The 14,356-nt window shown below is 45.6% G+C and overlaps 1 protein-coding gene across 2 annotated transcripts in view; it reads right to left on the reverse strand.

The window, feature by feature from the left end:
- Positions 1-14,356, reverse strand: part of DAG1 (dystroglycan 1) — a 68,450-nt gene that overhangs the window by 26,782 nt on the left and 27,312 nt on the right. Inside the window, exon 1 of one of the 2 annotated variants that reach the window (XM_030811771.1) lies at positions 12,965-13,112. The exons of the other annotated variant lie outside the window; for it this stretch is intronic. The gene's annotated coding sequence lies outside the window, so the exon portion shown is untranslated. Of the gene's footprint in view, positions 1-12,964; positions 13,113-14,356 lie in introns of those variants that run through there. 2 annotated transcript variants of the gene reach the window in all.

The raw sequence follows: 14,356 nt of genomic DNA on the forward strand, positions 1-14,356 counted from the left end.
CTCTTTCGCCTAGACTGGAATGTAGTGGCACAATCTTGGCTCACTGTAACCTCCGCCTCCCAGGTTCAAACAATTCTCCTACCTCAGCCTCCCGAGTAGCTGGGATTACAGGCTCCCACCACCACACCCAGCTAATTTTTAATAGAGACGGGGTTTTGCCATGTTGGCCAGGCTGGTTTTGAACTCCTGACCTCAGGTGATCCGCCCACCTTGGCCTCCCAAAGTGCTGGGATTACAGGTTGAGCCACCACGCCCGACCCTGAATTTGTAATTTTAAAACTCCCACAAAAAGAAATCTACAGGCCTGAATGACATCAGTGGTAACTTCTACCAATCTTTTCATTTTTTTTTTTTTTTTGGAGAAGGAGTTGGCCAGGGTGGTCCTGAACTCCTGACCTCAAGTGATCCACCCGCCTTGGCCTCCCAAAGTTCTAGGATTACAGGCATGAGCCACTGCCAGGCACAAACTCTTCCAGAAAGCAGACAAGGAGGAAACACATCCTGATTCATTTTGTTTTAATATATTGAATTTTCTTTATTTAACTTTTTACTTATTTTTCTTTTTTTTCATTTTTCTTTTTTAGAAATGGGGTCTTGCTATGTTGCCCAAGCTGGATTTGAACTCCTGGGCTCCAGCAGTCCCCCCACCTCAGCCTCCTGAGTATCTAGGACTATAGGCATTTGCCACCACACTTGGATCCAATTCATTCTATTACGGTAGCATTATCCTGATACCAAAATCAAACCAAGATATTACAACAAAACTATAGACCAGTATCTATCATGAAAACAGACATGAAAATCTTTAAGAAAACATGATCAAACAGAATTCAGCAATATATTAAAAGAAATATATACCATGACCAAGTGGTACTTATTCCAGAGATGCAAGGAGAGCTCAATATTTGAAAATTAATCAGCTCAGTATTTGAAAATTAACCATATTAACAGGCTACCAAAAAAAAAATCACATGGTCATACCAATTGATGCAGAGAAAGTATCTGACAAAATTCAATACTGATTCATAATAAAAAAAACTCTCAGACAAATAGGAACAGAGGGGAACTTCTTCAACTTGATAAAGAGCATCTACCAAAAACCCCTACAGCTAACATTGTATCTACTGGTGACAAACTGAGTGATTTATCCTTAAGAACAGAAACAAGGCAAAGAATGTCCACTATCACCATTCATGCACAACATAATGTTAGAAGTTCTAGCTAGTGCAATAAAGTGAGAAAAAAGTATAGTGGCCGGGCGCAGTGGCCCACACCTGTAATCTCAGCACTTTGGGAGGCTGAGGCGGGCAGATCACAAGGTCAGGAGTTCAAGATCAGCCTGGCCAACATGGTGAAACCCCGTCTGTACTAAAAATACAAAAATTAGCCAGGTGTGGTGGCAGATGCCTGTAATCCCAGCTACTCAGAGGCTGAGGCAGGAGAATCGCTTGAACCCGGGAGGCAGAGGTTGCAGTGAGCTGAGATCGCGCCACTGCATTCCAGCCTGGGAGACAGAGCAAGACACTGTCTCAAAAAAAAAAAAAGTACTTAGTGAAAAGTGCCCACTGCAGAAAGATACAATACTATTAAGGTAAAATGTTTATGGGAGGCTGAGGCAGGAGAATCACTTGAGCCTGGGAGGCGGAAGTTGCTGTGAGCCGAGATCACGCCACTCCACTCCAGCGTGGTAGTGCTGGAGACACTGGTGTGGGAGACAGAGTGAGACTGTTCACGCTTGTAATCCCAGAACTTTGAGAGGCAGAAGCAGGCGGATCACTTGAGGACGGCAGTTCGAGACCAGCCTGGCCAACATGGTGAAACTCTGTCTCTACTAAAAATACAAAAAAATTAGCTGGGCATGGTGATGGGTGTCTGTAATCCCAGCTACTCACAGGGCTGAGGCAGGAGAATCACTTCAACCCAGAAGGTGGTGGTTGCAGTGAGCTGAGATCACACCATTGCAATCCAACCTGGACAACAAGAGCGAAACTCCTTCTCAAAAAATAAATAAATAAATAAAACAAAATAAAATAAGTAAGCAAGATGTTTAAATTACATATTGTTTATGGATTCACATATAATAAGAAAATCACACAGAGGTTCATAAACACTAAATTCAAGATTTTGGTAACTGCGAAAGGAGGGCAAGGGGAAAAGGAGGGGTTCAAAAGGGTCTCCAACTTTGTGTTTTACTTTCTAAATCTTATAAAAATATGGAACGGGGTGGGCGCAGTGGTTCACGCCTATAATCCCAGCACTTTGGGAGGCCGAGGCGGGTGGATCACTTGACATCAGGAGTTCCAGACCAGCCTGGCCAACATGAAGAAACCCCATCTCTACTAAAAATACAAATTTAGCCGGGTGTGGTAGCACATGCCTGTAATCCCAGCTACTCTGAGGGCTGACACAGGAGAATCGCTTGAACCTGGGAGGCAGAGGTTGCGGTGAGCTGAAATCGTGCCATTGCACTCCAGCCTGTGCAACAGGAGCGAAACTCTGTCTCAAAATAAAATAAAAAGAATACAAAAAAATTAGCCAGGTGTGGTGGTGGGCACCTGTAATCCCAGCTACTCAGGAGGCTGAGGCAGGAGAGTCACTTAAACCCAGGAAGCGGAGGTTGCAATGAGCCAAGATCGTGCCACTGCACTCCAGCCTGGGCAACAAGGGCAAAACTCTCAAAAAAAAAAAAAAATAAGAAGAAATAAAGAAAGAAACAACATTAAGGTGTGACAAAGTAGTTGGGTGGCAGATACTTAGGGGTATGTGATGTTAGGCTATGTTCTCTACTGAGTACTTGAAACACATGAAGGTGCAGAGCTTGATTGAATTCTGTGATCTCAAAGTTAAAAAAAAAATCCTGGCCAGGCGCAGTGGCTCACGCCTGTTATCCTAGCACTTTGGGAGGCCGAGACGGGCGGATCACGAGGTCAGGAGATCGAGACCATCCTGGCTAACATGGTGAAACCTCATCTCTACTAAAAATACAAAAAATTAGCCGGGCGTGGTGGTGGGCGACTGTAGTCCCAGCCACTCGGGAGGCTAAGGCAGGAGAATGGTGTGAACCCAGGAGGCGGAGTTTGCAGTGAGCCGAGATCACACCACTGCACTCCAGCCTGGGCGACAGAGCGAGGCTCCATCTCAAAAAAAAAAAAAGAAAGTTAAAGATGTCTTACAATTTAGCACGATATAATTTGATTGATTCCTGTCATCAATGTGAGATAAGCAATAGGTAAAACATTGCCCTCTTTCCTCTCTACTACCTTGTTCCACACTCCAAGGCCCATAGAACCAGGTGGCTCTCACAGGATTTCAGACCCATTCCTCCACAGGAACCTTCCCTCCCTGCCATCAGTAGATGGCTGGGTCACTTTTGCCCACCACAGGCTCACCAGCAATGTTAAGTGCCACACTCAGCAAAAGGGACCAAATGACCATGTACATAGATGGAGGAGCCCTATGGGCATCAGTTCCAAGAACCATTTAACTTCCAGTGATGTCTGAGGGGTCCTCCACCAGGAACTCCTTCTCAACAACCAGCACTCCCAGTACTCTGGTGAGGGTCTTCTCCTCAGAGCTCTATAAAGTGCTCCAACTTGAAGGTTTTTCTTCAACTCTTTTCTGTGTAGTTTTTGTTTTGGTTTTTTGGTCACCTAGGCTGGAAATGGTGTAATCACAGCTCACTGCAGCCTCAACCTCTGGGCTCAAGAAAACTTCCTATCAGCCTCTCAAGTAGCTGGAACTACAGGTGTGTGCCACCACACCAGGCTAATTTATAAATTTTGTTGAAGAGATACAGACTATATTACCCAGGCTGGTTTCAAACTCATGGGCTCAAGCAATCCTCCTGCCTTGGCCTCCCAAAGTGTTGGGATTACAGGCATGAGCCACTGTGCTTGGCCTACAGTTTTCTTTACTGTTGCATAGTGTTTTCTTTACTGGCCTTTTCCTTTCTTATGCATTTTAATCCTTTTTTTTTGGAGAGGGAGTCTCGCTCTGTCACCTGGGCTGGAGTACAGTGGCGTGATCTTGGCTCACTGCCTCCGCCTCCTGGGTTCAAACAATTCTCCCTGCCTCAGCCTCCCGAGTAGCTGGGACTACAAGCACCTGCCACCATGCTTGGCTAATTTTTGTATTTTTTAATGGAGACAGAGTTTCGTCATGTTGGCCAGGCTGGTCTTGAACTCCTGACCTCAGGTGATCTGCCCACCTCGGCCTCCCAAAGCGCCGGGATTACAGGTATGAGCCACCGTGCCCAGCCGCATTTTAATTCTAATTTAGTAAATGGCTCAGCTCAACCAACACCCCCACAAGACTATAAGTTGTGGGAGAGCAGGGATACATCTGCTGCAATCACTAATATGTGTCCAGCACTCATCCAGTGCCAGACATACACCATACACCTAATGAATGAATGGGGAGACACAGGACCTTTCTTGTAGGTTCTTCCCATCATCTTTAGTCTTTACTTCACTTATTAGATCCAGCTGATCTTTCACTATTCCAATCTCATTCTCAATTTTAGAATTCTCAGCTTCTTTAAAAAGTCAGTTATGAGACACACCCTGCCCTACCAGGAACTTAAGCTGTCTGCTATCTGCGGACACATGACGACATGGGGTGTCTGTTACATGGGCATGACTAAGTGCTCTGCATTTAGCAGGCAGGCGATGTTCAGGGCACAACTCCAACTACTATGTGTTGGTTTTCCATGCTCTAAGGAGAAAAATTTTTTGCAGCTTGGTAATAAAACACCCTTTTGTCTTTCTGATGCTGGCTTCCTATAAGCAAGGGTCATGTCTGCCTACGCTAGGAATCTGATAGGCTGTATCCATATACTTGTATCAGAATGTCCTTCTGGAAGTTTTTTTTACACAGTCTCATACACTCGGTCATTCAGATAGAGGTACTACAGAGATCCTCCTCCTCGTGGTTCAGAGACCAAGGTCCAAACAGAGGTAAATACTCAATCGTGATCACATACAGCTTGGTGGCCAGAACATGTGGGAGAAAAGAGTGCTTAGAAACCACAGAAAGATTCCGGCCACAGCCACCTAGTCTTCCTGACACAGCTACCCAATTTAACACCTCACACTCATTCACATTATATCCTCTAAAAGAGTAGGAAATGCTCAAGGCAGCCCAAGAACATGTCTTAGATGGATTCACCACTGGCTGACAGGAGCTACCAAAGCTCTCCTTTTCGAGTAGCGGGAATGGGAACCTATTCCTCTGTGCCAGCACCCAGTGCGGTACCCACAACTGAGTCTAAGCTCTCAGCACTGCCCCAGACCCCAGACCCTGAGACTCACTGCAGATAAACACCCTCAGCCAGAAGAACCAGAGCTAGTTGGGGTAGGGCCAGTAAGTGGCTCGCATCTGCCAATGACAAGGCACTCCCTTCCTCCCAGTTGTGATATGTGGGACTCTCAAGTGATGGACAGAAGTAAAATGTAAGGCCAGGTGCAGAAGTAAAATGTAAGGCTCACACCTGTAATCCCAGCACTTTGGAGGCTGAGGTGGGCGGATCACAAGGTCAAGAGTTCGAGACCAGCCTGGCCAATATGGTGAAACCCCATCTCTACTAAAAATACAAAAATCAGCCAGGCATGGTGGCAGACACCTATAATCCCACCTACTCAGGAGGCTGGGACAGGAAAATTGCTTGAACCCGGGAGGCGGAGGCTACAGTGAGCCAAGATCACACCACCGCACTCCAGACTGGGCAACAGAGCAAGATTCCGTCTCAAAAAAAAAAAAAAAAAAAAAAGAGGCCGGGCGCGGTGGCTCACGCTTGTAATCCTAGCACTTTGGGAGGCCGAGGCGGGCGGATCACGAGGTCAGGAGATCAAGACCACGGTGAAACCCCGTCTCTACTAAAAATACAAAAAAATTAGCCGGGCGTGGTGGCGGGCGCCTGTAGTCCCAGCTACTCGGAGAGGCTGAGGCAGGAGAATGGCGTGAACCCGGGAGGCAGAGCTTGCAGTGAGCCGAGATCACGCCACTGCACTCCAGCCTGGGTGACAGAGCAAGACTCCGTCTCGAAAAAAAAAAAAGAAGTAAAATGTCAAGTTATCAATAATACCTAAAAGGTAGTGACCTTTGTAGCCAAAATATATTAAAGCTACCCTAGAGGAAGGTATATTTAAAGTTTATCAGATCAGTCATCAGGGATATAACTAGGAAATCAAAAACATTATACAGTAACTGGCAAGGACACCAGGCATCCAAGGGTATGGTTCAGCAGGTAAGGATCCCACGGGCCCCTCCCATCACCACCACCAATACCATCCCCAGGAAGATGCAACCAAAGGATGTTGCTTGGTGGGAGGAAAGGGGAGATGCCCATGAGAAGCCAGGCCCTTATGACCCCATTCTGTCCAGACAGCTTTATGGAATGGGCGGCTCTGTTCCACTCAGGCTGCCTCCCCAGAGCTATCAGTGCCCACGCACACGTGGAACTCAGTTAATAACTGCTTTCCACTCAACAGACGTGAAGAACAAATGCACATGTGGCACCAACTCAATTTGCCACAAACTTAATGTTTCCTCATCCATAGAAAAACCCAGTGAATGAAACTTTCAGATATATATATATTTTTAAGTACCTCTGTTTTTAGTTTTAAGACTATGTTGCCCAGGCTAGAGTGCAGTGGCTATTCACAGAAACAATCATACCTCACCAGCCTTGAACTCCCCAGTGATCCTCCTGCCTCAGCCTCCCAAATAGGAGACTATAGGCACAGGCCACTGCACCAGGCTCTGAAACTTTCAGACATCTTAACCTAAAAACTCTGAAAGAACAGCTATTAGTTTTTCCTTCCCAAGAATAAAAGGAAAGTTGGGAGACTCAACCCATTATTAACTACACAAAATTTGGCAGAGGTAGCCCATCCCACCACTCCTAGGAGCCCCTACTCCCAAATAGCTACGCTACCTAAAAATAGTAGTTAAGCTGTTAAATTGCTATCATTTGCAACAGTAATTAAAACATTTAAGGAATGGCCAGGTGCAGTGGTGCACACCTAGAATCCCAGTACTTTGGGAGGCCGATGTGGGCAGATTGCTTGAGCCCAGGAGTTCAAGACCAGCCTGGGCAACATGGCGAAACCCTGTTTCTACAAAAAAGTACAAAAATTAGCCAGGTATGGTGGCGCATGCCTGTAATCACAGCTACTTGGGAGGCTGAGGTGACTGAATTGCTTGAACCCAGGATGGTGAGATTGCAGTGACATTACAACACTGCACTCGAACCTGGGTGACACAGCAAAACCCTATCTCAAAAAAAAAAAAATTAATAATAATAATAATAAAGAAAATGGGATATTCATTTTAAAACCAGATTAAAATAATAAAATACCACGTTCCTATTTTAAATGGTTTTGGAAAACATAAAAAGCAGAAATCCTAACCACTTCAGGTTCAATCTAGCAAAAAACACTTTGACCAGTTAAATATTAACTGTCAGTCCAACATTAATATAAAGTTTCTGAAAGGTTAACCAGTTTAAAACTGCTCAATATCATGGCCAACAGGATGTACTCAACACAATGGAAAACAGTGGTGTGAAGTCACTGTTTATTTGAGCTCCAAATATCAAAAAAAAATGGCAGATGTCTCTGTTTCTAGTTAAAAACAGGCCTTTTTGACTTCTTGGCGTCAGATGAGAAAGGTTTGAAGCCAAGCAACTGGTGAAGATTCAAGGTATCACCCTAAAATTAAAATTGCTCAGTTCAGGGGATAGATGAGGTTTCCCTGACATGGGACAGGTTCCTACCTAAACTGCAGACAATGTGGAAATACCACCAGTGATATGGAGGGAGCCCCAGGACCATCAGGGAACTGGAGGACCAACCAAAGGGAGCCAGGGTCACATATACAGCGAGAGATTTAAAGGTAAAAATATGCGGGAGAAAAAATACCACCCCTGAGAGGCAAGCACTACACATTCTATCAAACATAAAAGCTACTTTGAACACTTCTCTCACTTGGAAAATTCTTGCAAATTCTCACTTATCACAGATAAACAAAGGGCAGTGGCTTCTGCTGGCGGTGGTTTGGTTTTTTCCAACGAAGACAGGAAGCAAAGGTTTAAAACCTAGATATAAATCCACCTAGGTACAGAGATGTTCTAGGGAAGGGAAAGAAAAGCAAGGTTCAAAACCCAGAACAGTCATTCTCCACTGAACCATGGCTTTTAATCTGAGTAGATTTTAACATGATACGTGATGGGGCTCACTGAAAGAATTCCTTCTACATTCCACTGAAGTCTATACACTGCACTAAACATTATTTATTACCGAACAGTATACTTGACTTTGAAGACGGTTAAGTTTTATACTGTGTTTTTCACAATTTAAAAAGGTGGGTTTGGGTTTTTTTTTTTTTTTTTTTTTTGAGAGTCTCTCAATCTATCACCCAGGGTGGATGGAGTACAGTGGTACAGTAATAGCTCACTGTAACCTCGAACTCCTGGACTCAAGTGATCCTTCTGTCTCAGCCTCCCACAGCTGGGACTACCGGTTCACAGCACCATGCCTGGCTCATTTTTTCATTTTTTTTTTTTTTTTTTTTTTTTTTGAGACAGAGTCTTGCTCTGTCACCCAGGCTGGAGTGCAGCAGCACAATCTTGACTCATTGCAACCTCTGCCTCCTGGGTTCAAGAGCTTCTCTCGCCTCAACCTCTTGAGTAGCTGGGATTATAGGTGCCCACTACGACGCCCGGCTAATTTTTGTATTTTTAGTAGAGATGGGATTTTACCATGTTAGCCAGGCTGGTCTTGAACTCCTGACCTCAGGTGATCTACCCACCTCGGCCTCCCAAAGTGCTGGGATTATAGGTGTGAACCATCATGCTCAGCCATTTTTTAGTTTTTATTTTGTAGAGACAGGGTCTCACCATGTTGCCCAGACTGGTCTCAAACTCCTGGCTCAAACAATCCTCCCGCTTCAGCCTCCCCAAGCACTGGGATTATAGGGACGAGCCACTACAGCTAGCCCCTAAAAAAAACGTCTTTAATGGTTAAGATGTTATATTAAAATATAAGCCTGGGCAACACAGTGAGACCCCCATCTCTACAGAAAAAAAATTTAGGCCAGGCGTAGTGGCTCACACCTATAATCCCAACACTTTGGGAGGCCGAGGTGGGTGGATCACAAGATCAAGAGATAGAGACCATCCTGGCCAACATGGTGAAACCCCATCTCTACTAAAAATACAAAAATTAGCTGGGTGTTGTGGTGCACGCCTGTAGTCCCAGCTACTCAGGAGGCTGACGCAGGAGAATCGCTTGAACCCGGGAGGTGGAGGTTGCAGTGAGCTGAAATTGTGCCAAAAAAAAAAAAAAAAAAAAATTTAGGCCGGGCACAGTGGCTCACGCCTGTAATCCCAGCACTCTGGGAGGCCGAGGCAGGCAGATCACAAGGTCAGAAGTTCGAGACCAGCCTTGCCAATATGGTGAAACCCTGTCTCTACTAAAAATACAAAAAAAATTAGCCAGGCCCAGTGGCACATGCCTGTAATCCCAGCTACTCAGGAGGCTAAGGCAGGGGAATTGCTTGAACCTGGGAGGTGGAGGTTGTGGTGAGCCGAGATCGCACCACTGCACTCCAGCCTGGGCGACAGAGTGAGACTCCGTCTCAAGAAAAAAAAAAAAAAACAAAAAACTTAAATTTTAAAAAATTACGGCCGGGCACGGTGGCTCACGTCTGTAATCCCAGCACTTCGGGAGGCCGAGGCGGGCGGATCACGAGGTCAGGAGATCGAAACCATCCTGGCTAACACGGTGAAACCCCGTCTCTACTAAAAATACAAAAAATGAGCCGGGCGTGGTGGCAGGCGCCTGTAGTCCCAGCTACTCAGGAGTCTGAGGCAGGAGAATGGCGTGAACCCGGGAGGAGGAGCTTGTAGTGAGCCGAGGTCGCGCCACTGCACTCCAGGCTGGGCGACAGAGCGAGACTCCGTCTCAAAAAAAAAAAAAAAAAAAAAAAAAAAAAAAAAAAAAAAAAAATTTAAAAATTAGCCAAGTACGTAGGTATGCACCTGTAGTCCCAGCTACTCGGCCTGAGGTGGGAGAACTGCTTGAGCCTGGCAGGTCGAGGCTACTGTGAGCCATGACTCCACCACTGTGATCCAGCCTGGGTGACAAAGCAAAATAAATAAATAAATACACCATCTTTATGTTACGTATATTTTGCCACAATATTTTAGAAAACATTACTTAGAGTTACACCAATTAGACTTCAGAAGAAAATACTTTAGGAGGCTTTGAGGGGCATATCCCCGTGATGACATGGTCCAGACCTTTAATCATCAGTGCCCAGGTAAGACACTGAAGACAGAAAAGGATAAACTGAGGCCAAAGACAAGGACCAGGCCAAACCATCCATTTGAGTTTTTTTTTTCTGTTTTGTTTTGTTTTGTTTTGAGACGGAGTCTCGCTCTGTCGCCCAGGCTGGAGTGCAAGTGACGCGATCTCGGCTCACTGTAAACTCTGCCTTCCGGGTTCAAGTGATTCTCCTGCCTCAGCCTCCTGGGTAGCTGAGGCTACAGATGCCTGCCACCACGCCCAGCTAATTTTTGTATTTTTAGTAGAGACAGGGTTTCACCATATTGGCCAGGCTGGTCTTGAACTCCTGACATTGTGATCCGCTCGCCTCAGCCTCTCAAAGTGCTGGGATTACAAGCATGAGCCACTGTGCCCGGCCCTAACTGTCCATTTGGCTGCAGCAGATAGAGTGGGAGGTGGAGTGGTGGTGGAGGAATAAGTCTGAGAGGTGGGTGGCCAGCCTCAGCAGAATCCAAGTGGGAATGAATTACCACATCCTTGCACCTGTGTGGCATCCAAAAATGTAATTAAAGCAAACTACAATTCTCTGAAGACAGCCCAACAATTAACACTTTAGCACATGTTTACCAACTACCTACCCTGTGCTAGGTGTGAGGCTTTATTTGCTATAGATGTGGTCTTTCCAAGTTTCACACAAAAATATTCAATTAAGATTTATATACATTACTAAATCAGGAAACACAAGTGGTAACAAACCAAGTATTTATAATAATACATTATAAACAGCCATTTTCCAAGTGCTTACTGTAATAGAAACTGAAAGTTGCCTTCTGACTTCCCCAAACTCCCCCTGGCTATCCCATCCCTTCCCCAACTCAGTACAAAGGTACAGTGGGGTTACGCTGTGGGGGCAGGATGATCAGTGTCTACTGGGGGTCAAGGCTGGATGCCAATGGTTCCCTTGAGAGAAAAGGGGGAGAACAGGTCCACTACAGGGGTCTTGACAGCATTTACTCTTCTGCTTTCTCTCCCAGCAGATGCCTGCAGAGTACAGGAAAGGAACTTCCACTAAATCCCCTAAATAATTCACCAAGCGGCCAGGTGCCGGTGGCTCACATCTGTAATCCCAGCACTTTGGGAGGCTGAGGCGGGTGGATCACAAGGTCAAGAGATCGAGACCATCCTGGCTAACATGGTGAAACCCCGTCTCTACTAAAAATACAAAAATTAGCTGGGCGTGGTGGCAGGCACCTGTAGTCCCAGCTACTCGGGAGGCTGAGGCAGGAGAATCACTTGAACCTGCGAGGCGGAGGTTGCAGTGAGCCAAGATTGTGCCACTGCACTCCAGCCTGGATGACAGTGCAAGACTCTATCTCCAAAAATAATAATAATAACTCACCAAGCATAAAGGTAATGATCACCTGATTTCACACTTTGAAGTTCAATGCTGAGCTTTCTGGCATTTTTTCCATTACACTACGAAAGATTAAAAATAAGTGCCATAGCTCAAAATTAATATGATAATCTAGCAATGATGAATTAAATTTAGAAAAAGTGTGCTGGCTGCTGGCCTTTCTGACCCAATTGGCTCATCAGACTCCAAAACAGAGAAGTGAGGTGAAATGTCAGGGAAGCTCCAGGCAACCCAGCCCTTGACCCTGCCAGCAGCCCTATAATAAAGGCCTGGGACCCTAAGCACGATGCCTCAGGAGCCAAACAGGTATGTGGGAGTTCTGGCATATTCACTGCAGAATATTTATCTAGGCAAATGCTTCAATCTTCAGTGTTTAAAGTGGTGACTTGCTTTTAGCCACATTCTTGTTTTTGGCTACATTCTTAATGCTCAACCATCAAAAACATTTCACCCATGCCAGGAACTGCCGTATCAACACACTGTGTTTATAAAAGAACAAGACAAAACTAGCACCCACTCCCTTTGCTCAGGTTTTCCTTCCTGCTAACAGAATTCCTTCCCTCCCACAGATGGTTCTAATTGGCCCTTTTACCTGCTTCAGCCTTGCCACAGCTACAAATTCTAAAAAATCACAAACTTCTCTGACGTACTTCCAAAAGCTAGAGCAAAAGAGCCAAAAGACATTCTTCCATTCTCACAATCCCTGCTCTGCAAAGCTACAGCCATTCTATGACCAGTGAAATGGTGGGCCAGGCCAACACTATGGACAGGGATGCCCACCACACCTGATTTCAGAATCAGGCTTGCATGGAGGGGCCTCAGAGAGCACCAGTTCCCAGTGACCTGGTGAACGCAAGGCTCCTGGGCCAGGCCCCACTAGCTCCCACATTGCTGGCCTTCCCCAGCAAAGGATGTTGGGCTGCTTGTTAAAGACAACAGCACAGGCCGGGCACGGTGGCTCACGCTTGTAATCTCAGCACTTTGGGAGGCCGAGGCGGGTGGATCACGAGGTCAGGAGATCGAGACCACGGTGAAACCCCGTCTCTACTAAAAATACAAAAAAAAAAAAAAGACCACAGCACATATCTGGAAATATGTCCAGTTCAGGCTCTTCTATACAAAGTAAAATCAAGAAAACCCATTACTCTCAAGTGCTTTCCTCCTCCTCAAAACTTCAGGGGATCCTCAGCTGCTGTCTGCCACAAAGAATTTACACCCAGATTAACAAGACTGAAGAAATCCTTAAAGATGCCCTTGCTCTCACCTTCTTCTGTCTCCATCTCTTTTCTTTGATCTTTGATCATTCTCTCAGCACACAGGAAAAAGTGGGATTCCATTCCATACTAATTATTTGGGAATTAATTCCTGCATTTTAGAAACCAAGGATTAAAAATAAAAAGCAGGCAAGGCACAGTGGTTCATGCCTGTAATACTAGCACTTTGGGAGGCTAAGGTTGATGGACTGCTTGAGCCCAGGAGTTTGAAATCAGCCTGGGCAACACAGGGAGACTCTGTCTCTACAAAATATGAAAAAATTGGCTGAGTGTGGTGATGCATGCCTACAATCTCAGCTACTCAGGAGACTGAAGTGGGAGGATCGCTTGAGCCTGGGAGGTTGAGGTTGCAGTGAGCCGTGATCATGCCACTGCACTCCAGCCTGGGTGACAGAGCAAGACCCTCTGTCGTCTCAAAAAATAAAAAATAATGATTTGCATAAAGACGGGAAAGAAATTCTGCAGGGCATTTATGTGCTCACATTAGAAGCCAACTGAAGATACATGAGAAATGAAGATAAAGCATCTGAAGAATTAAGCTGTGGGCTGGTGGGATCTCCATCCGCCTGAACTGTAGGAGTCAATCCATGCCTGAGTGGCCCAACCTGGAAATTCAGGAGATCCCAGGGCTATTTGGAAGAAGAAAACACCGTCCATGCATCAGCAGATTAAGGCCACCACTGAAAAGTACCTTAGAGCTGCTACTCCACCTCCCCATCCAGTACTTAGAAATAAATTATAATAGCACCCTTTTGATAAGATGGAAGATCTCCTGCATTTATCCCTTTTTAAATTTTCCTTTAAAGATACAGGGTCTCACTCTGTTACCTGGGCTGGAGTGCAGTGACACGATGATGGCTCACTGCAGCCTCACCCTCCAGGTTCAAGTGATCCTCCTACCTCAGCCTCCCAAATAGCTGGGATTACAAGCATGGCACCACTACACTTGGCTAATTTTTTACCTTTCATAGAGATGGGGCCTCACCATGTTGCCCAGGCTGGTCTCAAATTCCTAGGCTCAAGCAATTCTCCCACCTCAGCCTCCTAAAGTGCTGGGATTACAGGCATAAACCACCATATCCAGTCCAAATCATTATTTCAACTGGCAGCTAACTACTTAAAGGTCTTATTTTGTAAATAAAACATTTATTTTATGTATTGTTATGTATCTGTCCAGTGAATCTTAAATCAAAAGTTCTGTGGTCTTAAGAATAGACTTGGGGCCAGGCTGGGTACGGTGGTTCATGCCTGTAATCTCAGCACTTTAAGAGGCCAAGGAAGGCAGATCACAAGGCCGGGAGTTCGAGAACAGCCTGACCAACATGGTGAAACCCCATCTCTACTAAAAATACAAAAATTAGCTGGGCTTGGTGGCCCATGCC

This window comes from Nomascus leucogenys, chromosome 4 (assembly GCF_006542625.1).
Source record: "Nomascus leucogenys isolate Asia chromosome 4, Asia_NLE_v1, whole genome shotgun sequence".
In the NCBI taxonomy this organism is placed as follows: domain Eukaryota; kingdom Metazoa; phylum Chordata; class Mammalia; order Primates; family Hylobatidae; genus Nomascus; species Nomascus leucogenys.